The sequence below is a fragment of the Muntiacus reevesi genome, chromosome 16 (assembly GCF_963930625.1).
Source record: "Muntiacus reevesi chromosome 16, mMunRee1.1, whole genome shotgun sequence".
NCBI classification, from domain to species: Eukaryota; Metazoa; Chordata; class Mammalia; order Artiodactyla; family Cervidae; genus Muntiacus; species Muntiacus reevesi.
Genome location: NC_089264.1, coordinates 51484543 through 51510754, shown reverse-complemented (window position 1 = coordinate 51510754; position 26212 = coordinate 51484543). Strand labels below are relative to the sequence as shown.

General features: G+C 36.7%; 2 pseudogenes; both read right to left on the bottom strand.

Annotated features, from left to right (window-relative positions):
• Nucleotides 1–22285: 22285 nt before the first annotated feature.
• Nucleotides 22286–23063, bottom strand: LOC136147892 (elongation factor 1-alpha 1 pseudogene; annotated as a pseudogene).
• Nucleotides 23064–23383: 320 nt separating this feature from the next.
• Nucleotides 23384–23910, bottom strand: LOC136147891 (elongation factor 1-alpha, somatic form-like; annotated as a pseudogene).
• Nucleotides 23911–26212: the final 2302 nt, after the last annotated feature.

Below are 26212 nucleotides of genomic sequence, written 5' to 3'. Positions count from 1 at the left end.
TGTTGTCTGTTGTGATCTCACCCTTTTCATTTCTTATTTTGTTAATTTGGTTCTTCTCTCTTTGTTTCTTAATGAGTCTTGCTAATGGTTTGTCAATTTTGTTTATTTTTTAAAAAAACTAGCTTTTAGCTTTGTTGATTTTTGCTATGGTCTCTTTAGTTTCTTTTGCATTTATTTCTGCCCTAATTTTTAAGATTTCTTTCCTTCTGCTAACCCTGGGGTTCTTCATTTCTTCCTTCTCTAATTGCTTTAGGTGTAGAGTTAGGTTATTTATTTGGCTTTTTTCTTGTTTCTTGATGTAAGCCTGTAATGCTATGAACCTTCCCCTTAGCACTGCTTTTACAGTGTCCCATAGGTTTTGGGTTGTTGTGCTTTCATTTTCATTCGTTTCTATACATATTTTGATTTCTTTTTTGATTTCTTCTATCATTTGTTGGTTATTCAGAAGCGTGTTATTTAGCCTCCATATGTTGGAATTTTTAACAATTTTTTTCCTGTAATTGAGATCTAATCTTACTGCACTGTGGTCAGAAAAGATGACTGGAATGATTTCAATTTTTTTGAATTTTCCAAGACCAGATTTATGGCCCAGGATGTGATCTATTCTGGAGAAGGTTCCGTGTGCACTTGAGAAAAAGGTGAAATTGATTGTTTTGGGGTGAAATGTCCTATAGATATCAACTAGGTCTAGCTGGTCCATTGTATCATTTAAGGTTTGTGTTTCCTTATTGATTTTCTGTTTAGTTGATCTATCCATAGTTGTGAGTGGGGTATTAAAGTCTCCCACTATTATTGTGTTACTATTAATTTCCTCTTTCATACTTGTTAGCGTTTGCCGTACGTATTGCGGTGCTCCTATGTTGGGTGCATATATATTTATAATTGTTATATCTTCTTCTTGGATTGATCCTTTGATCATTATGTAGTGTCCTTCTTTGTCTCTTTTCACATCCTTTATTTGAAAGTCTATTTTATCTGATATGAGTATTGCGACTCCTGCTTTCTTTTGGTCTCCTTTTGCGTGAAATATTTTTTTCCAGCCCTTCACTTTTAGTCTGTATGTGTCTCTGGTTTTGAGGTGGGTCTCTTGTAGACAGCATATATAGGGGTCTTGTTTTTGTATCCATTCAGCCAATCTTTGTCTTTTGGTTGGGGCATTCAACCCATTTACATTTAAAGTAATTATTGATAGGTGTGGTCCCGTTGCCATTTACTTTGTTGTTTTGGGTTCACGTTTATTCAACCTTTCTGCATTTCCTGTCTAGAGAAGATCCTTTAGCATTTGTTGGTGGTGCTGAATTCTCTCAGCTTTTGCTTGTCTGTAAAGCTTTTGAATTCTCCTTCATATCTGGATGAGATCCTTGCTGGGTACAGTAATCTAGGTTGTAGGTTATTCTCTTTCATTACTTTCAGTATGTCCTGTCATTCCCTTCTGGCCTGGAGGGTTTCTATTGATAGATCAGCTGTTATCCTTATGGGAATCCCTTTGTGTGTTATTTGTTGCTTCTCCCTTGCTGCTTTTAGTATTTGTTCTTTGTGTTTGATCTTTGTTAATTTGATTAATATGTGTCTTGGGGTGTTTCGCCTTGGGTTTATCCTGTTTGGGACTCTCTGGGTTTCTTGGACTTGGGTGGCTAATTCCTTCCCCATTTTAGGGAAGTTTTCAGCTATTATCTCCTCAAGTATTTTCTCATGGCCTTTCTTTTTGTCTTCTTCTTCTGGGACTCCTATGATTCGAATATTGGGGCGTTTCACATTGTCCCAGAGGTCCCTAAGGTTGTCCTCATTTCTTTTGATCCTTTTTTCTTTTTTCCTCTCTGCTTCATTTATTTCCACCATTCTATCTTCTACCTCACTTATCCTATTTTCTGTCTCCGTTATTCTACTCTTGGTTCCCTCCAGAGTGTTTTTGATCTCATTCATTGCATTATTCATTTTTAATTGACTCTTTTCTATTTCTTCTAGGTCTTTATTAAACATTTCTTGCATCTTTTCAATCTTTGTCTCCAGGCTATTTATCTGTAACTCCATTTTGCTTTCAAGATTTTGGATCATTTTTATTATCATTATTCTAAATTCTTTTTCAGATAGATTCCCTATCTCCTCCTCTTTTGTTTGACTTGGTGGACTTTTTTCATGTTCCTTTACCTGTTGGGTATTTCTTTGCCTTTTCATCTTGTTTAGATTGCTGTGTCTGGAGTGGGCTTTCTGTATTCTGGAGGTCTGTGGTTCCTTTTTATTGTGGAGGTTTTACCCAGTGGGTGGAGTTAGATGATTGGCTTGTCAAGGTTTCCTGATTAGCGAAGCTTGCGTCAGTGTTCTGGTGTGTGAATCTTGATTTCTTCTCTTTGGATAGCAATGGAGTGCCCAGTAATGAGTTTTGAGATGGGTTTATGTGTTAGGTGTGACCTTGGGTAGTCTGTATGTTGACGTTCAGGGCTATGTTCCTGCATTGCTGGAGAATTTGCGTGGTATGTCTTGCTCTAAAATTTATTGGCTCTTGGGTGATGATTGGTTTCAGTGTAGGTTTGGAGGCTTTTGGACGGTCACTTATTATTTAAAGATCCATGTAGTCAGGAGTTTTCTGGTGTTCTCAGGTTTTGGGCTTAAGTCTCCTGCCTCTGGATTTCAGTTTTATTCTTCCTGTAGTCTCAGGACTTCTCCAACCATACAGCACTGATAATAAAACTTCTAGGTTAATGGTGAAAAGTTTCTCCCCCGTTAGGGACACCCAGAGAGGTTCACACAGTTACATGAAGAAGAGGAGAGGGAGGAGGGAGATTGAGATGAGCAGGAGGAGAAAAAGGGGGACTCAAGAGGAGAGAGACAGATCTACGAAGTTGTCTGATCCCAGAGTGTTCTCCGTAGCCCAGACACCCACAAAGATTCACAGAATTGGATTGGGAAGAGAAGGGGAAAGGAGGAAATAGAGGTGTTCTGAGGTAGAAAACAGAGAGTCAAGATTGGGAGAGAATAATCAACACACTCCTGAATAAAGATGGGAGCTGAATATTGGATTCTTAAATGTTCACAATTTATATCATATACTGAAAAACAAAAATTAAAAATCTAGAGTAGAGGTTAGACTCTTAAAAATACTATATTAAAAACAAAAACCAAAACATAAGAAAAAAAAATTTAGAAATGTATATGAAGTTTGGTTTAAAAATAGGGCTTCTCTTGTTCTTCTTCTGTTTTTTTTTTTTCCCTGTAAGGTTATAGTGTATTGAAAATGAAAATTAAGGAGTAGTAAGAGGAGTACTAGATGACTTTAAAAGAAATGAGAAAAAGAAAAATACAAAATAGAAGAGAAGAAGAAAAAAGAAAAGGAAAACAAAGAAGAAAAAGAAAAAAAAAGAGAAAAAAAATTGTTTTACCTAATAAAAAAAATCATAAAAATCTTATGAAAATGAAAGTTAAGGAGTAATGGGGGAGTAATAGGGAATTTTAAAGGAAAATAAAAGAGAAAAAAGAAAAAAAAATTTTTTTCTTACTTAAAAAAAAAAAAGAAAAAAGAAAAAAATATATCTAGGAATTTCTCTGGAGCTGTTTCGGTCAGTGTGGGTCGGCTCAGTTTCAGGTATCTCCTCGTTCCAGCTTATACTTCTTGATATCTATAGGTCCTTCCGGTGAAGTCGGTGTTTTCTTCAGGGATTTTAATGTGTTGCACCGGTCCCTTCTGAAGCGGTTCCCTTTGTTTATTTGGCTTCTGTCGCCGGTCTCTTCAGGGCCTAATTTCCGCCCTGACACAGGCGGGCGGAGGTGGATTCTTATTCAGGTAGCTAGTTCCGTTGCGCTCCGGGGTGGGGCTGGCGCTGCAGGGAGGGGCTGGCGCTATTTTCTCCGTCTGGGCTGCTCAGGCTCCAGGCGGTTCCAGCCCTCGGGTGATTCACAAAAGCGCGGAACACAAAGCTGCGCCTGCGTTTTGTCCCTACGCCGCCCAAGTGCCTCAGGCAGCCAGGCGCTTGTCGGGCGCTCTCTCCCCGGGTGCGGCGCGCCTTCTGTCCTGCACGATCCCAGCCTCAGTTTCTGCCGCGCCAGTCGGGTGCGTGCGCCTTCTGCCCTCTGCGTCCCCAGTCCCGATCCCGCCCGCACTGGCCGGGTGCGTGTACTGTGTCTAGCCACGACCCTCCCGGCGGATGTCGACCATCCAGAATCTCCGGAGGTCTTTTATTAGAGGGCGGAGGCCCGTTTGCAGTGTGGTAGGGGATGCGGTCCTTGGGGCCGAGCCTGCCCCCTTCCCCTCCCCGCTGCCTCCTGCCTCTGGCGGGGCTGGGCCGGTCCGCCGCCTGCGAGCTCTTCTCAGGACTTTCTCGGTCCCTTTGTTCTGCGAACGGCCGGCAGTGTGTTCAGGCCGGTTAATTTTCTCTCTCTCTTTTGCTCTCCCACAGTTCAAGCTGGGAGCTCACAAAAGCTCCCTCCGATTGTCCTCAGGGCGCTCAGGCCCAGACCCTGTCCCAAGCAATGCCGCCCGCTCCTCTCCGTTCCGCCCCCACTTGCTGGTGGCGGATGCGGGCGTCTGGGGTACTTTTCTGCTGGGAGTTGCTTTTAGGCTCGTAATCTGTGGGTTTTATTTATTCTATCCCTCCCAGTCAGATTCAAACTCTTGAGATTCCAACACTTCCCCCAGGCCCGCCAGTGCGAGGGTTCCCCGGTGTCTGGAAACGTCCTCGATTAAGACCCTTCCCGGGAGGGATCTCCGTCCTTAGCTCTTCTGTCTCACTTTTTATCTTTTATATTTTGTCCTACCTCCTTTCGAAGACAATGGCTGCTTTTCTGGGCGCCTGATGACCTCAGCTAGCGATCAGAAGTTGTTTTGTGAAGTTTGCTCTGCGTTCAGTTATTCTTTTGATGAATTTCTAGGAGAGAAAGTGGTCTCCCTGTCCTACTCCTCCGCCATCTTGGCCTTCCTTCCCGTATTTGCTATTAATTAGAGTTTGAGGTTTCTATTTCTTCACTTGTTATTCCCCATTTCCATAATGTCAAAGAACTGCCATCTATTAGATGTATACATTCTTACACATTTAATAGATGACAAAATATTTAAATGGCAGGAACAGATTTCCTCATACCTTGTTATACCTCATCCCCAGATAAAGCTCTTCTTTCCCCATTCTCGCCAACTCAGTAAACTTCATTCCTATGCTCATAGATGTGCAAGATAAACCTGGGGTCACGCTTGAATCCAGTGTGTTCTTTTCTTGACATCTAGAATCTAGCAAGTCTTACTGTCTGTATACCATGATGTATTCTGACTCTAACCACTTCTCTCCATCTTTGCAAATAATTCCTTAGTCCAAATCACCATCTCTTAGCTGTAGTACTGAAAACCATCCTAAAAGATCTTCTTTCTTTTTCTTTAGCCTTAATATTGCATTGCCCAATAAATTTGTTTTCCCACAAGATGGCTCTCGTAGCTCTTAGTTGCCTTTAATTTCATCCAAAAACAGCTTTTGTTAAATTATATTGTGACAGCTGTCATATCAGTGTGCATTTAAGAAAACTTATCAAACTAAGTGTAGCCATTTTAACATTGAAGATGAAAGAAAAAAGCAATATTTTTAGCATATTATCCTTTATTATTTCAAGGAAGACGAAAACACAACTGAAATGCCAAAAAAGAAAAAAAGATTTGTGCAGTGTATGGAGAAGGTGCTGTGATTGATCAAATGTGTCAAAAGTGGTTTGTGAAGTTTCCTGATGGAGATCTCTCTCCAGTCAGGTTGACCAGGTAAAGTTGACAGTGATCAAATTGAGATATTAACTGAGAACAATCAAAGTTATATCACATGGGAGATAGTGAACACATTCAAAATATCCAAATCAAATGCTGAAAAATCATTCCCACCAGTTTGGTTATGTCAATCATTTTGATGTTTAGGTTCCACATAAGTTAGGTGAAAAAACTTTCTTGGAGATATTTTTGTCTGTGATTCTCTACTTAAAAATAATAAAAATGGTTTTTAAATAAATGTGACAAGTGATGAAAAGTGTATACTATATAATCATTTGGAATGGAAGAGATCCTGGGACAAGTGAAATGAGCCACCATCAACCATACCAAAGGCTGCTCTTCATCCAAAGGTTATATTGTCTATATGGTGGAGTTGGAGAGTCCTCTATTATGAGCTCCTTCTGGAAAATCCGATGATTAATTCCAACAAGTACTGCTCCCAATTACGCCAACGGAAAGCAGCACTCGATGAAAAGCATCCAGTATTAGTTGACAGAAAATGCATAATCTTTCATCAGGATACGCAAGATTGCATGTTTCTTTGATGATCAGGCGGAAGCTTTTACAGCTTGACTGGGAAGTTCTAATTCATCTGCTATATTCACCAGACATTGCAGCTTCAGATTCCCATTTATTTCAATCTTTACAAAATTCTCTTAATGGAAAAAATTTCGATTCCCTGGAAGACTATACAAAGCACCTGGAACAGTTCTTTTCTAAAAAAATTAAGTTTTGGTAAGATGGAATTATGAAGTTGCCTTAAAAATGGCAGAAGGTAGTGAAATAAAACAGTGAATATGCTGTTCAGTAAAGTTATTGGTGAAAATGAAAAATATATCTCTTACTTTTACTAAAAATTCAAAAGAATTTTTGGCCAACCCATCACCTATGTAGCATATAAAATAACCTTATTAAAAATAGTATATGATATAATGTTATCTTCCATCTTAACATTTTCCAGTATCTTCCTTGCATACTTAAAACATAAATCTAAATTTTTCATCAGGTCCCTAGAGCCCTGCACAGTCTGGCCCCTGCTGGCCCTTGTGAACCCAGGTCCCACAGACCTCCCCTTGCTCACAGCACTGCTTACACCATGCTGACCAAGATCCTTCCTTCTTCAAGGCCTTTCCTTGAGCACTCTGGCTGTGATTGGTCACACAACTGACTTTGCTTCATTATTTAGCATTTAGATCATATAATATCTTAAAAAATGCCTTTTCAGATCAAGCTAGAGAATCATAGGCCCTAAATACTTACTGTATAACATACTGCATTATTTATTTTCTTATTGCACTTCCCAGTTAACTTAAATTATCTTATCTAACTCTTGGTTTATGGTTGAATTTCCATCTGTGAAAATGTAGAGAGACATCTTGTGTCCTGTAATTCTCTCTGTAATTCAGTCCCTAGAAGAGTGCTTGCCAAATATGTAAAAAATTCAATGCATTTGTTCAATGATAATGAATATCTCTTTTCCTTTGGGGAAATACATGGCTAAATTTCTGCCAAGTCACTTTCTTTAGTGGTTTACCATGCTAAAACAGCCAAGTTCAAAAACATTTGTATAAACATTATTTATATAAGAAGATAGAATAGTTTCTGGAAAATCCTTTGCTTGGAACTGAGAGATTAATTTTAGTTTAAAAACACAGTATACATAGCTTTAAACATTTCATCAGAAACTTCACATTTATATTTTCAGTTACTCTTCATTAAGTGAGTGATACTTCATCAGTCCTTATTAATATCTTTCTAATCAATACAATTTCCCCCATAGTAACTTTAGATGGCAAAAGATTATTGAATGCATACAAAATAGTAGTGTCCTATATTCATTTTAGACCTTTTAACAATTATATTCATGTCTTCAAAATGGAGAAAAGTATAGGAAAGAGGTATTTTGTATGTGAAGTTTTTAAAGTGCACGTGCATGCAAGCTAAGTTGCTTCAGTCATGCCTGACTCTGTGACCCTGTGGACCATAGCTCACCACCATAGCCCTCTGTCCATGGGATTTTCCTGGCAAGAGTTCTGGAGTGGATTGCCAAGCCCTCCTCCAGGAGATCTTCCCAATCTAGGGATCCAACTCACATCTCTTGTCTTCGGCATCAGCAGGTGGCCTCTTTACACCTGGTGCCACCTGGGAAGCTCTTTAAATGCATGATTAGTGGCCTAATCTAATTATAAGATGATCCTATTTTAATATTTTGTTGTCCTAACTCATACCATAGTCATATGTAAGTATATGTAAATATACAGAGAAACAAAAAATTATGAAATGAATTGATAAGGATGGTTTTTAGCACTTCCTTTAATGCTACAGTTAAGGAGACAAAAATAGGGAAACTGACTTAAATATTAATAAAATAAGAATTGAATTACTGTATAAATATTTTGGAATAAATGCCATTAATAAATTAAATGCTTTAATCTCAAATTTAATGCTTAATGGTAATCTTTAATGGCTAATATTCAGAAAACTGAATATTCAATAAGATGTTATCATTTGACATAGTATATTGTGATTGTATTTGGTTATGAAACTCTGCTTCTTCAGCTACCAATTGTTTTGGTGACCTTGGGAAAGTCACACAATATTTCTAAATTTAATTTTCTACTTTGTAAAATTGGGGATATGGATTATGCTTTGTTATAGCTATGATCATACCTAGCATTTTTATCTCTGTGACCCCTTCCTCTGCATTATATAATTTTGCCCTTCATGTAATACATTTTTCTTTTGGCGCTGACAATTGTGCTTTAACTATCTGTGCTGTACATTTAATTTGAGGTCTGAATTTTTATTTTGTCTGCATTCTTTGCATACATATCCATTTCATTTTCAGCACAGCTTGCATATCTTGCATTTTCTATATGAGAAAAAATTAAGATGTTTCTCTTTCCCTGAGAAAATATTTCTTATAGATATAATAACATTAATGCAAAAATAATAATTGCTGAACTTTCATTTTGCTGTGCTTTAAGTTAATTGGTGTAAGCATACACACACACACACACACACATACATTAATTATTTTCTCACCACTGAACACTTATGTATGCTATTATTCACAATGCATACATGACTAAAGTAAGGCTTATAATAACCAAATAATTTCTTGTCCAAAATTATACAGTTGCAAAATGCTGAAGCTAAGATATAAATGGAGGTTTCTCTGATCCTAAAACTCATATCATTACCCAATAATTCCACATCTACAACTTTTTATTGTATCCTTTTTTCCTGAATCTTTAGAGCAGTGTTCTTCCTTCTCTTGATATTTATATAATGTATCTATATATTTTAAATGAAATACTTATCTTGGGAGAAGAAACAGCCTCATAATTACTGTTTACCACCCATCAGAGTGCGTTTTTTCACATCATTGATTATCTCAATGACGACAGCACTATCAGTTCTTAAGATGAAAGGACAACATTTAAACTTTAGTCAAATAATGAAATTTCAGCATCACATATTCATAAGGGTATTCATAAAGGATCTTCATTATCTACTGTCCTGAATATAAAGTATTTTTTCTGATTGATTTGAAAAAATATTGTGTACATATCTTACTAGAAATAGTTTTTCAAAAATTGCATTTCCTGATGGCATTCCTTCTGCCTTTGCCAGGACTAATTGGTTTATTTCTAATCCAGTCTGAAATATGTCAGTCCATTTCACAAAAGCTCAGCATTACTATTACTTGGGCTCAATTCTGAGGAGTCAAAGCCTCCTTTGAATGTTTAAAAGTTCCTAGGTAACAAAGAGAAAACTCAACTCCTTCTCCTAACAAAGAGAAAACTCAACTCCTTCTCCTTTTTAAAACTGACTGTTGAATAATTGCAATAGACATTTTTTTCTTCAGTGATGCAACTCTTAGCCTTTGATATTAGGACACAAGAGATTCTAAGTCTTTACCTTGAGGAAAATGTACTTTCTTTTAGAACTCTAGATATTAGTCACTGTAGTAGGTTGAATTGTGTCTCCCCAAAAGATATGTCAGAGTCCTAATTTCTGGTACTTGTGAATGTGACTTTACTTGCAAATAGAATCTTTGTGGGGCTTCCCAGGTGGTGAAGTGGGAAGAATCTGCCTGTCAATGCAGGAGATGTGGATTGGATCCCTGGGTTGGGAAGATTCCCTGGAGGAGGAAATAGCAACACTCTTAGCATTCTTGCTTCGGAAATTCCATGGACAAAGGAGCCTGACGGGCTAAAGTCCATGGTGTTGCAAAGTATCTGACAAAACTGAGCACCTGAGCACACTCAGAGTCTTTGAAGAAGTTAAGGTAGGGTGATGGCTCAGACAGTAAAGCATCTGCCTACAATGCGGGAGACCCGGGTTCAATCCCTGGGTCAGGAAGATCCCCTGGAGAAGGGAATGGCAACCCACTCCAGTATTCTTGCCTGAAAAATCCCATGGAGGAAGAGCCTGGTAAGCTACAGTCCATGGGGTCGCAAAGAGCTGGACACGACTGAGCGACTTTTCACCATTTTCACCAGGATGATATTGGACTAGATGGGTTCTAAATCCAATGACTGACATCCTATAGGAAAAGGGAGGGTGTGCTGAGAAGAAGACCCTGTGAAGACGGAAACAGAGAATGAAGCGATACAGCTGTGAGTCATGAAATAGCAAAAATTCTGGGGTCACCAGAAGCCTGAAACAGGCAAGGGAAGATTCTTTCCTGAAACTTTCAGAAGAAGGTTTCACACTTTGACATCAGACTTCCTAGTCTCTGAAACAGAGAATAAATCTGTCTGTTTAAGCCATTAGTTTTGAGGAAATATTTAAGGCTGATGTAGGGAACTGATGGGCTTCCTAGGTGGCCTAGTGGTGAAGAGCCCACTTACCAATACAGGAGACAAAAGAGATGCAGGTTTAATACCTGGGTCTGGAGGAGGGCATGGAAAACCCACTCTGGTATTCTTTTCCTGGAGAATCCTATGGACGCAGGAGGCTGGTGGACTACAGCCCATAGGGTCACCTAGAGTCAGACATGCCTGAAGCAACTTGGCACGCACATGCTAGGGAATCGATGCCGTCAGTAACTTGTAATTTCTCAACTGTCTCAAAATTTCTCAACTTTCAGCACCTATCTTTTTGAGACCATCCTTCTTAAAGTTTAAAAAAAATTTGTCTAATATCCTCGGGTTTCTTTACTGTTACTTTTTACCTTGAAATGTATCATGAATATTTCTTTTCACTCAGAGAGATAATTGAACATATCAACTAGTCACCACAGATTTGAAGAGTTATATTTACATTTCTTTAAAGTAAAAATGTATGGTGAACATATACTATTTTAGACAGGTTAAGAAAGGTGGATGCCAGAATAATAGCATATATGTATAATATTTTATTTTACCTAAACATTTCAAAGCATACATATGAACACAAATAAAGCCATTTAGTTAGACTCAGATTCTTATGTTTGAATATTATGACATTTTTCACTTGCAAGTATTTATTTGTTTAAGAGAAAACTACAATTTCATATTAACATATGGAAATAGGTTATATGTTTATATAATATATATATATATTGTATATATATGTATATATTATCATAATATATATTATTATATTATATATAATATATATATGCAATATAATGTATATATATTCTAACAGATTATTAGTATCTACTTTGGAAGTTAAATAGATGAGAGGAAGAGAGAGAAACAGACCATCATAAACTGAAAAAAATGATTCTCCTAAGCCATATTAACTAGCCTAAATAATAAAGGTTTGCACATTTAAATTTTATTAAATTTCTGTTTTCAGAACATTACCTTTGCATTAGTTTCTGAATATTTGGGGCACTATAGAATGAAAGTTAATGGAGAAAAATAAAAAGAAGACAGTAGAAAGCCTTTAAACAATTATATGAAACTTTGGACTACACATTTACCATATTCAAATTAATATTTAATACAGACACTACAAAAATAGAAATTAGTTTATATTTGCTTTAACTGCTGTAAGTAGTCCTGCTACATCCTCATCCAAATAGAAAATCAAATCTTTCTTCCACCAGATTTTGTGTTTCTCGGCTTCCCTGAAGAGACACCATCCTTTTCATCATAGGGGACCGAAATGCAAAATTAGGAAGTCAAGAGATGCCTGGAATGACAGGCAGCTTTGGTTTGGAGTACAAAAGGAAGCAGAGCCAGAGCCAACAGATTTTACCAGGAGAACACACTGGTCATGTCAAACACCCTTTTCCAACAAAACAAGAGACAACCCTACACATGGACTTAAATACTGAATTCAGATTGATTATATTCTCTGCAGCCAAAGGTGAAGAAGCTCAATACAGTCAGGAAAAACAAGCTCTGGAGCTGTCTGCAACTTAGATTATCAGTTCCTTATTTCAGAATTCAGACGTAAACTGAAAAAAGTAGGGAAAACCACTAGGCCATTCAAGTATGACCTAAATCAAATTCCTTATGATTATACAGTGGAAGTGACAAATAAATTCAAGGGATTAGACTTGATAGAGGGCCTGAAGAACTATGGGTGGAGGTTTGTAACATAGTTCATGAGGTGGTGTGTGACCAGAATCATCAAAAAGAAAAAGAAATGCAACAAGGCAAAATGATTGTCTGAGGAGGCCTTATAAATAGCTGAGAAAAGAGGAGAAGCAGAAGGCAAGGATAAAGGGAAAGATACACCCAACTGAATGTAGAATTCCAAAGAATAGCAAGGAGATAAGAAAATCTTCTTAAGTAAATAACGCAAAGAAATAGAGGAAAACAATAGAATGGGAAAGACTAGAGACTGCCTCAAGAAAATTAGAGATGCCAAGGTAATACTGCATGCAAAGATGGGCACAATAAAGGACAGAAATGACAAGGATCCAGGAGAGGCAGAGGAGATTAAGAATATACGGAAGAACTGTACATAAAAGGTCTTAATGTTATGGATAACCAGAATAGTTTGGTTACTCACCTGAAGCCAGACATACTTTATACAAGGACGTATACATCGAGACATTACACATGGTATCTGTAATACTCAAGCTGAAGGAAGCAAAGTAGAATGGAGGCTGTCAGGGGCTGAGGTGAGGATGAAATGAGGAGTTGTTACCCAGAAGGTACAAAGTTTCTATTATACAAGATGAATGAGTTCTCCAGATCTGTTGTACAACATAGCGCCCTATAGTTAATTATCCAGTGTTTATACTTTAAAGTATAAGGAGTTAGGTCTCATGTTAAGTGTTTTTACCACAAAAAAACCAAGCAAACTATACAAGGAAATTCTTAGAAGTGATGGATATGTTTAGTGTTTTGATTGTGGTGATGGTGTCACGGGTCCTAGAAAATAGCCAGTCTCATCAAAATATATTCATTAAATATATGCAATTTTTCGTATACCATACCTTGAAAAAGTTTAAAAAATAGACTCTCACAACATATTGTAAAAGCTGTTAGTTAATCTTCATTCAGGGCTTCTCAGGTGGCGATAGTGTTAAAGAACTAGACTCCAATGCAGGAGACGTAAGAGACATGGGTTCGATCCCTGGGTCAGGGATATCTCCTGGAGGAGATCATGGTAACCCGCTCCAGTATTCTTGTCTGGAGAATCCTATGGGCAGAGGAGCCTGGAAGGCCACAGTCCATGGGTCACAAAGAGTCGGACACGATTGAGCAACTAAGCATACACACACAGTAACAGTCAATATTTTATTATACTACAAATATACTTAACCTGACTTCTAGAAAATACATTTGTTTTACATGCATAGATGAACAAAAAGTAGCAAATATTTAAATCTTGCTATGTGGATAGGAACTGGTTAAGACAATATTAAGATCTGATATTATACCCTTGAGTGGTCTTCTAAATTCTAGGGTTTAAATTATGTACTAAGTTTTTAAATTACAATTTTAGGTCTTAAAAAATACATTTAAAGTTATGTAATTTTTTTTCCAGCATGCACAGAACTTTTGTCATTCATTATATTCTTATTATAATTTTCTAACTTTATTAAGGATTTGATCCATGTTTTAAAGGAAAGTTAAAACACTTCATGATTATCAAATAATGAAGAACTTATTTGATTCTAACTTTTATTCACAAAAATCAGAATAACAGTGATTTATTAGATATAAAAGTGATTTAAAAAATTGTATCATCAACTGATAACTGTATAAGGAGAAATACTCATAACATGTAAACAAAAGTGATGAACTAATTTCAATCTACATTATTTGGCAGAAAGGCATTTTTATAGGATCCTGTGAATCACTTAAGGGTTCAGGGTTCTATGATGTATAACTCTTGAGTGTAAATAATTTATCATTTCTATCTCACTAAACAATATTCTGAGATAGCCATTGGAATGACTGATGCTGAAGCTGAAGCTCTAATACTTTGGTCACTTGACACAGAGATTCCACTCACTGGAAAAGACCCTGATGCTAGGAAAGATTGAAGGCAAAAGGAGAAGGGCATCAGAGGATGATATGGTTAGATAGCATCACCGACTCAATGGATATGAATTTGAGCAAACTCTGGGAGATAGTGGAAGACAGAGGAACCTGACATTCTGCAGTCCATAAGTTTACAAAGAGTTGGACATGACTGAAGAACAGCAAACACTATTCTAATTAACTGTTGTTCATTGCTAAGTTGTGTCTGGCTCTTCACAACCCCATGGGCTGCAGCATGCCAAGCTTCCCTGTCCTTCACTATCTCCATGTGTGGATGTTAGAGTTGAACCATAAAGAAAGCTGAGTACCGAAGAATTGATGCTTTTGATTTGTGGTGCTGGAGAAGACTCTTGAGAGTCCCTTGGACAGCAAGGGGGTCAAATCAATCATCCTAAAGGAAATCAACCCTGAATATGATTTTCCTGGAAAACCATAGCTTTGACTAGACAGACCTTTGTTAGCAAAGTGATGCCTCTACTTTTTAATATGCTGTCTAGGTTTGTCATACCTTTTCTTTCTTCCAAGGAGCAAGTGTCTTTTAATTACATGGTTGCAGTCACTGTCCACAGTAGTTTTGTGGCCCAAGAAAATAAAATCTGCCACTGTTTCCTTTTTTACTTCATCTACTTGCCATGAAGTGATATACATTAGATTTATAAACGGCACTGAAACATAATTTTAAGGTCAAGATACAATTTTGAATGCCTTTTGGAGTTCAAGATATGAATCTAAACAAACACAGGAACACAATGTGAGTGATATTAAGTGATATACATATATAGTCCTATACATACATTTTTCTCATTGCTTGAGTGGTGTGCAGAAATTCTTATTACTGCAGAGAAAATTTGAGACCATGTATATATAAATACCTGGTCATTTTAACTCAAATTAGAGTGTCAGATTAGCAAATCAGTTCCTCCTAAAATCATGAAGACAAGGAACACAACATAGATTATTCAAAACAGTGAGACGACATAATGTTGAGTATCTGTATCAAGCTTATTAAAATAATATGAAGAGTCCTAACCACAAGTTTTAGTGCTATTTCCTTTTCCTTTATGACATTTTTACCAATTTAATTGATTCAAAAACAAAAAGAGAACTATTATTATATTTGAGCATCATATTTAAGAAAAGCACACAGAAAAATTTTATTTTCCATGTATGCTACTAATTAATCTAAAATCTAGTGTTAACCTAATATTACTGTGTATGAAGTTTCAACTTTCTTTTATATAGATAATGTATGCTATTGATGTAATACCAATGTACATATTTATCTTCAAAAATTAATACAAAGATCATGAAAGCCATTTGAAATATAGAAAATAAAATGATAAAAGGTCAATAGCTATATTTTTTATTCTACATGATAAATGATATGTCACAATTTCTAAAACCACACAATAATTTTAAGTTCTTTTAACATAATCACTCATTAAATTATAAAGAAAAAAATATATTGCCAATTTGTTCAATACATACACACACACATTCACACAAAACCAATAGCACTAACCAAAACCTGATGTTAACAATAGTTTATTTGCCTGATATTTAAAAGTTGTATCGTGACTTGACCAAAATATCTTGATTTAATGTTTATTATGACCATATCTAGAGCCAGAATCACATTAATAATAGTTTGTAAGCAATGGAAACAATTTTTACTGCTTTAAGTCCAAAACTGTCTGTGATGTTATTTCCTTCATTATACAGCACATCTGTCATACTAGTAAAATTAACAAATAAAAAAGAACCTTGCAAAAGAAATATAAATTGTAATATTCAAACTAGTTACTGATTTAATAAAAAACTTGAGACAAAGTGTAATGCTTGTATATACCTAAATTATTTTATGCCAATTTAAAAATGCTTTAATTCTGGCCATGTGAAAGTCTTCATTCTTGTGAAAACTAATTTACATTGGATTACTATAAGAGCTCATTATTGTGTTTTTAATAAATTCATCTTATTTGGCTAAAAAGGACAGTACTGAAATTTGTTTGATAGTTGCCCACTAAACATATATCTCATAAAAATCTGGAGAAATAAATAATAATCTCATCATAATAGTCTTCATTTACAAATACAGTTTAGTTTTCTCCTGAAAAAAAATTTATACTGAGCTTATGAATGTTTAGTGCTTCAGAAAGAGGATGCTATGACCTCACTTAGCAATTAGTTTTCTTTCTATGCTCCATAAAATTGAAGAGATTTACAAAGCAAGTGGAATAACTAGCTTTTATAATGATGAGCCATATGGCATTCAGTTTAGTATATTTATGCTTAGCAGAGAGTGTAAAACTATAGTTATTGCTTTTTTTTTTTTTACAAAATGAGGTTACTACTTCTATTATGTTTACAAATTAGCAAGATGCAGATAACAACAGAAAAATTCAGATTGCTTTAAAAAATTGATTTTGCTGAGACTAACATTTTTCCCCCAAACTGTTTTGGTTCATAAATGAGCTTTAACATGTTTATAAACATGAAATACTATGTTTATAAGAAATTTTCCAGGTGAAATCCACGCCACAGTTCATTTGTATGGGCAGGCATCTTGCTCCCAGTAAAAATGTGTGCTTGCAGGAAGAGAAACAGAGGCACTAACTGCTCTTCTGTCTGAGCCCCTGTCTACTCTGATTTCCTCCCTCAACTGAGGACATTCAGTTTGACCGGATAAATTGCACTTAGTGATAGGTTAATCTATCGTTTATTATGAAAAGTTCTTTATGCTCATAATCTGGTAAATTTTATTCTCCTAATGACTTGGAGAGGGAGAATTAAGTACATAAAATGTGGTGGATTTAGTTAATAAAATGTAGAAACCTCAGTACACCAGTTATTAACTGTCTTCCCCGATTGCTCAGACAGTAAAGAATCCACCTGCAATGCAGGAGATCTGGGTTCGAACCCTGGGCTGGGAAGATCTCCTAGAAGAGGGCTTGGCAACCCACTCCAGTATTCTTGCTTGTAGAATCCCTATAGGCAGAGGAGCCTGGCTGGCTATAGTCCATGGGGTCTCAAAAGAGCTGTATACAACTTAGTGACTAAACAACAATATCACAATATCACACTATGACCTCATCTAAAGTATCAAAGAACAATATAAAATTTATATAAAGAACTTTGTTTTCTAGAAAATATGCAGAATATGCATACCAGCTACACTTTTAGTAGGAAATTAATATATTTATCTTATTTTTTGTACCACACAATCAATATCTCATAATCAGAGCCCATTAGCTTGTTACCATACACATAAAATGATAAATTACTTTCACAGCCTTCAATTCCATCTAATTGTGAATACTAGATCAAAGTAGGACTTTATAATGAGAGTAAGGATGAACTCTGAAGCTCATGGTCATTACATTGAATTTAAGAGTCAAATATCATGCCATTTTCAAAATAAATAGGATAAACCATCAGGTATTTGCAGAAACAGAGAGGGGAGCATAAACAAGGGAAACTTTCTAGCAGTATTTTTATTTTCCATAAGTCAGAAAGATTAGCTTTGCTTGCATATAACAATGTGCTATCATTTTGTGATGCTAACAGAAATGATTAAATCAAAAAATGTAAATGTAATCAGTTTTAAAGCCATCTGAAGACTCATCATCTAAGATATAAATTATAGGCTTTCCATGGCTGCTGAAAACTTAATAGCCTTTATTTCTATACAAACTATGTTGAAAGTCTGGTGTTTTGCAGAGCTTAATGAGAATTCAAATCAGAGTGCTTCTAAAAAGAGAGTAAGTGGTTCACACTAGGTCAATCATGATAAACCTGTTCCTACAGTTATCTGAACTACCACATTAGTCCATTCACTTGTGAATTCATACTTGTTTCAATTGCCCCTTCATACCTTTTAAACAAAATGTAAATGGACTGCCCCAGCTTATAAACAGTTTGGGTCTCCCATACACAGATCTATCCTGTGTATTTATTTTCAAGAACCTCTATTGTAATGTCAGAATGATCAAACTCATCAACATGCATCATAAAGATCATTTCTAAACTTTTAAAACTCCCTCCTGGGAGCATAGAAATTGTTACTGACTACTTTATTTATTTTTTACTTCTGTAAAGTTCTAAACTGGCGTTATTGATAGCAGTGTAATCTGTCATTCTTTTCCCCTTTGACTGTCAGTAGTCATAAAAGTGGTGCAGTTTATAAAGATGGGGCCTATGATTCTTATACTCAGTTAGTGAAAATACTTTCTCATTGCCTGAAATATTTGGGAATGTTGGCAAAAAATGTGACAAAGAAGATAAATTATAATTAATATAGTCTCAAAGTTTGAAAATGAATTACTCTTACTTGAATTTTGATTGAACAATTTATACAAAAACACTGAGGTAGGTGAGGACTAGAGTCATACTGCTGACATATTATGAAAATATTTATATCAACTAAATCCTTGAGTCTCAGCATGAGTTTATTATATGAATGGAAGACATAAATAATGAAAGATATGGTTTAGGCTCTCCTGTTAAAAAGAGTTTTAATTGTATTTATCTAGAAATCTAGTGGAAACTATTTTTACATATTTGGATGAAAGGTTCAGAATAAAATCTGTTCTGCAGATTGAGATCAAATTGAAAAAAAAATCGGTTAACACTTATAATTGATGAGATTTAAAGATCTGATATCACAAAAAAGAGAACAGACCCTCAAGTGTGAGAAATGTGGCTGAGGGAATTTGACACAGGTGTCATAATGCATTTTGGAAATGAAGAACTGCATGATGGAAGCTGGGCTGAAGTGAGAAGAAGAAAGTTACCTCTACGGACATTTTAGTCAATAAATATTTCAGTAAAGTTAAAGGTACAGAGAAACGTATTAAAACCTGCCTATAAAGAGAGATGCAAAAGAACAGCTGTATTTTACTATAGCCATGCTCTTTAAAGGCCAAACTTGATTAACTTATATTGCTTATTTCGTTAGTGGAAACTGAAGAGTCTCTTTGTAAAGTATAATTACAGCTTCATTTTAAACTTTTTCATATAAATTGCCAAGTTTTTCACATATTTGTGGAGGAATTTACCTTAGATTTTAATATCAAACTGTACAGAGCCACCCTATATATTTCCAAAAATACTTAAACATTGTTTAATTGATTCTTGATCTCAACGTTCTACTTATTTATGGATAAACATAAGTATTCTGTACTTCCAGTTATGGTAATGTCTGCAATATATAATTTGCTTCAATTTTAACCTATTTTCCCATTTCCAGTTCATCGCTGTGTTGTTGCTTATATTCTATGTATGAGACAGAAAAACAGGAGAGACAGAGACAGAAAGACAGAAAGAGAGGCTTCTCATTTATTTCTTATTATTTTTCAAGTTCTTACCAAACCTGAAGTGCTTTTGTCTTTTCACCCCTGTCTACATAACCAGTTTCATTTTCAACACACATTCCCCTCCCTCTCAACTCTGTGGTCAAAAAGTTTTAATTTTACAAATGCGCTGCATTGTGTTCTGCTTACAAATATTGTATAAGGTGTTCCCTCTCCCTAAGACTTTATTCCTGAGGTCTATATTTGGTTTACATCTACTGTGCTCTTAAGTCTCAAAGAAACTCATAATCTTCCTTTTTGTGGTCTCAAAATATATGGCATGTCTCCTTTATGGCAGATACATTCATTTCTCCCCCCCCCCCCAGCTTGTTTTTCTCACTAGCGTGGCAAATAATTGAGGATTTAGACTTGCTATTATTTCTGTCCTTCACGTCATTCCTAGAACTACTTCACTGATCAGCGTACTGCTTAAGCATGTTTGTTGCCTAAAGGAATAAACATGAGGTGAAGCTAGCAATGATTAGACATGAACTGCTCCTCCAGTTAACCTCTTTCCCTGTTTCTCATGGGACTGCAATCCAAATGAACTATTTTATGTTGCTAAACTGTCACAGTACCCATGCTTCTTCATGATGGTTATTATTTCTCCACCTTACTAAACTCCACTCCTTTGAAGCTCCTGTATGGGCAGCTTCAGCATTGCCACCTATTGGTCTCCTGTGGATAGTCCATAGTTCTTGATGATGTTAGCACATGGCTCACCATTTACCTTTTCTGCCAGATGCCTGCCGCTAGCCTCAATATTTGTATGTCCATCAGCATGAAAAGAGAGAAACATACACTCTTTTCTTTGCTTTTCTCTTCGCCTTGCTTGAATTCTATTATCCAGCATCACCTTTTCTTAGGCAAATTCTCTAAAATCACTGCTATTTTTCCAAAATAATCTTAGCTATTCTTTTGCATTAAAGCAGCTTAATACCACTAAAGAATATTTTATAATGTGAAATATGTTACATTAATAACCATTAATATTAATAAGTTGCATTTATTATATACCAGGCCAAATAGTTAATCTTAAACAATAACCCAATGACGTAAATGTCTTTTATCACTGTATTCAACAAAATTTTCAGTTTCATTGACCATGTTAGTATACTTCTCTTATTGAATTCATTCATTCATTCTTTGCTACAGTGATTTTCACACAGTTTCTTTCATGGGATTCCTCAACCTTAACTCTGTCCCACTATTTGTAGTGGATGACCTTTCCTCATCTTTTGATGACTGATTTCCAGTCATCCAATGGAACTGTCCCACTCCTGCCACATCTCTCTTCAGCATTTCTGCAGGGACTCCAACCTTCCATCCCATTACAGTAGCAGAATTGCCTCTACCAATTAGGGGAGAACTTCTCCACAAGAGTCCTGAAACCCATCCTCTTTTCTTCATATCACCTGCATTCTACAGGATATTGTTTGATTTATTAGTCTCCATATAATTCACTTTTTCCTCTCTCCTAGTCTGTTTTTTTTTTTTTTTTCCCCAACTTCCAGTATCTTTTCTTTCTTCTAGAATCTGGATACAATTAACCCTAGCAGGGTAGTGATCAAAACAAATGAAGCCTCGCACTTTAGGTTCTACTACTTCAACATGTGGAAATGCGAGAATGCACGTTCCAATAACAGGGAGCTAAAATTTGACACAATACCAACAAGTTTATGTAATTCTACAGAAGCTTAAGTGTACTTCTCGAACCTTTAAAATTAGAGTTTGATCTTCTTATAAGTCACCTTACATATAAACAAACTTATACTTTGCTCATCTGTCCTAATCTATGAAGCATAGTACTAACACCTCTCTCATAGTTTTTCACTATGCACTTAGTGATTCCTCCCTCTTTGACAAGATGAACAGAATCAGAATTCTTATGCAGAAAAAGAATGTGAAATCAAAGTTGCCAAATTCTGAACTTACGGTAGATGGTGAGTGCTGTCGCTTCAGTTGTGTCTGACCCTTTGCAACCCCATGGGCTGTAGTCCCCTGGCACCTCAGTCCGTGAGACTCTCCAGGCCAGAATACTGGGATGGGTTGCCATTTCCTTCTCCAAGGGATCGTCCCTACCCAGGGATCAAAACTGCATCTTTTATGTCTCCTGTAATGGCAGGGAGCTTCTTTACTACTCGTGCCCCCTGGAAAGCCCCACACTGAGGTAAAATTAATCCCTGTTCCTTCCTGAATGTCTGGTCCACATTTTCATCCCCTCATTGGGAAAGAAGCGAACTTCAAGGCTGCTTTTGACACTTTTTGGCCTGAAGAAGGTGCCACATGACAGGCTGCAGGTCTGGCGGAGCAGGCACCTTGACCACAAATAAGTTTTGGGAAACAGTGAAATCTTTTACCTAAATAGGCTGTAGGAAGTTACAGTGTTGACCCAAAGAAGGCACATGTTCTTCGTTAATATTTGGTTCGGTGAGTCTCAAATTCTGTGACAGATTTTGGTCAAGTCGTTTACATTAAAAAAAAAAAAAACACACACACACACAGAAAATACACTAATAATTTCAAAACTTATAACTTAAAAACTAACAACTTAAAATTGTCACAAAACCATTCATACACATGAAAACTGCCCAGAAGACATCCTCCTTTCCTTCTGAAGGTTTTATGAAGCATTGTTACCCTTAATCAGTTTTTTACTATTAAACTGAAATGGCTTTTTCAACTGAGATAAATAGTTCTGAAACAGTTCTTCCACCGATGATTAAGACTGGGGTGGCAGGTATTGGGGAAAATACTCATTTAGCGTTCTGAGCTTCTTGGGCATACTTGGTGACCATACCAGCTCTAGTCATCTCCTTGTCCACAACTTTTATGACACCCACAGCAAACATATCTCATATCATCAACAAGAAAGTGCCCCAGATGAGTATTGTCACAGAAGCTATCAACACACATGAGCTTGTCAAGAACCATATCATGATGGTAGAATCAACAGATTTCAAGAATTTGGCTGATATTTTCTAGATTTTCCCAGAACAATAATAAATATTCCATTTAGCTCAGCAAAATTGCAAGCAATTTAAGTTGTGTGATGATCCAACGTGATGCATATTTAGGCTACTGGATTAGGATAATCACCTGAGCCATGAAGTCAGCTGTGTCCATTGGTGGGTCATTTTTGCTGTTGTAAAAATCATGTAAGGCATGCTACCACAATAGACATCTTTGACAGACATGTTCTTGACATTGAAGGCCGTGTTGTCCTCAGGGAGAGTTTCACGAAAAGGTTTGTGTTGCATTTCAATAGACCTCATTGACTGAACCACCATGCTGAGTTTAAGAACACCAGTCTTCACTCAGCACACGTGGATAGTACAAATACTACCAATTTTATAAGTGTCCTAGAAGAGATGTGAAGAGCCGACTCTTTGGAAAAAGCCCTGATGCTGGCAAAGATTGAAGGCAGGAGGAGAAGGGGATGACAGGATGAGATGGTTGGATGGTATCTCTGAGTCAATTGATATGAGTTTGCACAAACTCCAGGAGATAGTGAAGGACAGGGAAGCCTGGCATGCTGGAGTCCACGGAGTTGCAAAGAGTTGGACATGACTGAGTGACAGAACAGCAACAAGAGCAGATGAAAGTGTTTAACAGCTGGATGAGCTGGTAGCAGGATACAATCTAGAGTTTCAAGTAGCGTGGTTCCACAGGCACCACCACTATTATAGGTAGCTTTTTATCCCTTGAACCAAGGCATGTTAACACTTAGTTCCAGTAGGTTCCAGCATGCCACAATTACAAATAAACATTGGCACAAATAATGCTGTGTTGGGTGTGTAGCCAGTTTTCTAAAAGTAGGTGTTGACTTCCTTAAAGACTTTCTTGTATTTCTTTTAGCTATAGGGTGGCTCAGTGGACCTATCTTGTTAAAACTAACAATTAATTGTTTCACTCCCAGTGTGTAAGCCAGAGGAGCATGCTCACAAGTCTGTTCATTCCTGGAGATATCTGATTCAAATTCGCCACTACCATCAGCGGCCATCAGAACACCACAGAGTCAGTTTGAGATGTGCCTGTAATCACATTTTTTATAAAGTCTGTGTGTCCTGGGGCATCAATAATGGTCACATAATATCACTGGTCTTGAATTTTCACAGGGAGATTTCTATCAATGGTGATACCAAGCTCAACTTTAGCTTTCAGTTTATCCAAGACCCAGGCAACGTTGAATAATCTCTTTCCCATCTCAGCAGCCTCCTTCTCAATTTTTTTTAATGGTTGTTGTGTTGATCCCATATCTGCAGATCAGATGTCTAGTTGTGGTAGACCTGCCAGAGTCTAAATGTCCAATTATGATGATGCTGATATGAGTTATTTCCTTTCCCAGTTTAGATTTAGCAGTGATCTTCATGACACACATGGTCTGGTGACAAACACATTGTGAAAAAGCACTCATTTCTTTTAATCAGTCTTCAAAATTCAAATGTGGACTGTTGCTCCCACAGTTAGAAAAGTGGAAAAGAAGTTCACTGGATAGCGTGTTCTCTTCCAGCTCCTTCCCACTGACAGCTAAGATCAAAGAGAAATTGACTAAACCTATAATTTCTTCATCTCTCATTCCTCCACCTCATCTCTAACTTATCATATTTCCTCAAGACATTCATTTTTCACTCTGCTTGCCCAGATGATTTAATCTCCACAAAGTTTCAAAAATAGTCAACTGTATCATATTGATTTTGAGCTATAAATTTCTTTCACACTTTTAACATCAAAAAAGTAATTTATTATTAGATGAATGGCATGTCATAATTCTACTTGAAATTTTTATTTATTATTTTTTCTGTATGGTACAAAAATAATGGTGCATGTTAAAAAATATAGTAGCTTCTATAGGAACAAAGGCAGAATTGGCATAAACCAACACATGATGAAGAGAAGCTAAAGGCAAAGGAGAAAAGGAAAGATATACCCATCTGAATGCAGATTTCCAAAGAATGCAAGGAGAGGTAAGAAAGCCCTCCTCAGTGACCAATGCAAAGAAATAGAGGAAAACAATAGAATGGGAAAAACTAAAGATCTTTTCAAGAAAATTAGAGATACCAAAGAGAACATTTCGTGGAAAAATGGGCACAATAAAGACAGAAATGGTATGGACCTAACAGAAGCAGAAGATAGTAAGAAGAGGTGGCAAGAATACACAGAAGAACTATACAAATAAGATCTTCATGACCCAGATAACCATGATGATGTGATCACTCATCTAGAGCCAGACATCCTGGAATGTGAATTCAAGTGAGTCTTAGGAAGCATCACTATGAACAAAGCTAGTGTAGGTGATAAAATTTCAGTTGAGCTATTTCAAATCCTAAAAGATGATGCTGTGAAAGTGCTGCACTCAATGTATCAGTGAATTTGGAAAAGACAGCAGTGGCCATAGGACTGGAAAAATCAGTTTTTATTCCAACTCCTAAGAAAGACAATGCAAATAAAATATTCAAACTACCACACAGCTGCACTCATCTCACAGCCAACAAAGTAATGCTCAAAATTCTCCAATCAAGGCTTCAACAGTACATGAACCGTGAACTTCCAGATGTTTAAGCTGGATTTAGAAAAGTCAGAGGAACCAGATTTCAAATTACCACCATCCATTGCATTATAGAAAAAACAATAAAATTCCAAAAAAACATCTGCTTTTTTGACTATGCCAAAGACTTAGATTGCATGGATCACAACAAACTGTGGAAAATTCTCCAAGATATGGAAATACCAGACTACCTTACCTGCTTCCTGAGAAATCTGTATGCAAGTCAACAAGCAATAGTTAGAACTGGGCATGCAACACCAGACCAGTTCCAAATTGGGAAAGGAGTGTGTCAAGGATGTATATTGTCACCATGCTCATTTAACTTATATGCAGAGTACATCATGTGAAATTTCAAGCTGGAGGAAGCACAAGCTAGAATCAAGATTTCTGGGAGAAATATCAATAACCTCAGATATGTAGATGACACCATCCTTATGGCAGAAAGTGAAGAAAAACTAGAGAGTCTCTTGCAGAAAGTGAAAGAAGCGAGTGAAAAAGTTGGCTTATAACTCAACATTCAAAAAATTAAGACCTTGGCATCTGGTCCCATTACTTCATGGAAAATAGATGGGGAATAATGGAAACAGTGAGACATTAAATTTTTGGGCTTCAAAATCCCTGCAGATGGTTACTGAAGCCTTGAAATTAAAAGATGCTTGCTCCTTGGAAGAAAAGCTATGACCAAGCGAAAGAGCATATTAAAAAGCAGAGACATTGCTTTGCCAACAAAGGTCTGTCTAGTCAAACTATGGTTTTCCCAGTAGTCACATATGGATGTGAGAGTTGGACCATAAAGAAAGCTGAGCACTGAAGATTGATGCTTTTGAACTGTGGTGTCAGAGAAGACTTTTGAGAGTCCCTTAGACTGCAAGGAAATCAAACCAGTCAATCCTAAAGGAAATCAATCCTGAATATTCATTTGAGGGACTCTTGCTGAAGTTGAAATTCCAATACTTTGGCCAACTGATGGAAGAACTGACTCACTGGAAAAGACCCGGATGCTAGGAAGGATTGAAAGCAGGAGGAGAAGCGGATGGCAGAGGATGAGATGACTGAATGGCATCACCGACTCGATGGACATGAGTTTGAGCAAGGTCCAGGAATCGGTGGTGGATAGGGAAGCCTGGCATGTTGC